The 1,710-nt window shown below is 35.6% G+C and overlaps 1 protein-coding gene across 1 annotated transcript in view; it reads left to right on the top strand.

The window, feature by feature from the left end:
* Positions 1 to 1,710, top strand: part of SLC35F3 (solute carrier family 35, member F3) — an 840,786-nt gene that overhangs the window by 787,339 nt on the left and 51,737 nt on the right. The gene's annotated exons all lie outside the window — the stretch shown is intronic.

Here is a 1,710-nt window from a genome sequence, read left to right as displayed (position 1 = left end):
TATCATTCTGCATCTTCTTTTCCAGTTTAGATATCTTTTATTTTCCTTTCTTGCCTTATAAGATAATATTGAATAGGAGTGATGATAAAGGGTATCCATGTTTAATTCCCATTCATAAGGGGACTATTTTCAGTCTCTCTCCCTTGAGTATATTGTTGGCTTTGCAATCTGGCGCATTAACCCACAGCACCACACCAGGACTCCGTAGGTTTTTGTAGGTTTTCTATGTTGTTGCTGTTAAGTGCCTTCGAGTCAGATCCGACCCATAGCGACCCTAAACAAGGTTTCCGAGGAGCGACTGGTGAGCTTGAACCACCGACCTTACAGTTCAAATGGCTTGGCAGTCTGGTGCATTAACCCACAGGTTTTCTATACATGACCTTAATTATGCTGACAAATTTTCCTTCTATCCTTATTTTGCTAAGCCTTTTTGTCAAGACTGAGTGTTATGCCATTTCTGCATTAACTGAAACAATCATGTGGTTCTTTTCCTTTGTTTTATTTGTATGGTGTAATGTTGATTGTTTTCTAATGTTGAACCATCCTTGCATACCTGGTATGAATCCCACTTAGTCATAGTGTTTTGTTTGTTGTTGTTTTTTATATGTGGATGATTTTATTGGCTAGGATTTTGTTGAGAATTTTTGCATCTATGTTCAGGAAAGGCATTGGTCTATGACTTTGTTTTTTAGAACATTTATGATTCTCTTCTCTTTTTTGCATGGTTTTGGTTCATGGTTATGCTTTTTTCATATAATGAGTTGGGTGTATCCCATCCTTTCCTATATTCTGGAATAATTTGAGTATAATTTGTCTCATCTTGTCTCTGAATGTTTGATAGAACTCGCCAGTGAAGCCATCTGGGCCAGGAAATTTTGTTCTTGTTATGATGAGATTGTTTATGTTTGATCTAGGACCTGTCCAATTTCTTTGTGATCAGTCTCTTATATTTCTAATTCAAATTATGTTCGTTTGGGTATTGTGTTTCTAAAATTTGCCCATGTCTTCTAGGTCTTCAGATTTGTTGGAGTACAATTCTCCAGTTTTCTGTTATTATCCTTATTTCTGTTGGTTCTGTTGTGACATTGCCTATTTCACTTAATAGTGTTATTTGCATCTTCTGCTTCTCTCCTTTGTTAAATCTGCTAGTGATGTGTCAATTTTACTAGTCCTGTTGGTTTTTTCTGTTGTTTTTAGGTTTTCTGTTTCTTTATGTTTTTACTTGAATCTTTGTTATTTCCTTTCTTCTGTTGACTATAAGCTTTCCTTGCAGTTCTTTTTCTAATGTTCAGAGATTTTAGTTTAGCATGTTGATTTAGGTCCTTTCTCCTTTATGTGTGCTTATTGCCATGGACTACGCTGTGAGCACCACTTTTCCTGAACCTAAACTATTTAGATGTGTTGCATTTTCTATTTTGTTTAATTCAAGGAATTTTTTTATTTCATTTTTTTGTTTATTCTATTATGCAATAGAAGCACTACTGATTTATTCTATTATTGGACTTCTGCTGTGGCACTGTAGGATAAGCACTGGACTGCAAACCATAAGGTTGGTAACACACCAACTACTGCTCAGGAACCCTACACAGGGTTGTCATTACTGTCCTCTTGTTAGATTGACCCTTAATCATTCTATGATGTCCTTCCTTATCTCTTTTCTAATGTCTTTTTTATCAGAAACAGATATTACCATTCCAGCTCTTTTTTGGG

This window comes from Chrysochloris asiatica, unplaced genomic scaffold (genome assembly GCF_000296735.1).
Source record: "Chrysochloris asiatica unplaced genomic scaffold, ChrAsi1.0 scaffold00119, whole genome shotgun sequence".
In the NCBI taxonomy this organism is placed as follows: Eukaryota; Metazoa; Chordata; class Mammalia; order Afrosoricida; family Chrysochloridae; genus Chrysochloris; species Chrysochloris asiatica.
This window is presented reverse-complemented; position numbering and strand designations above follow the sequence as displayed.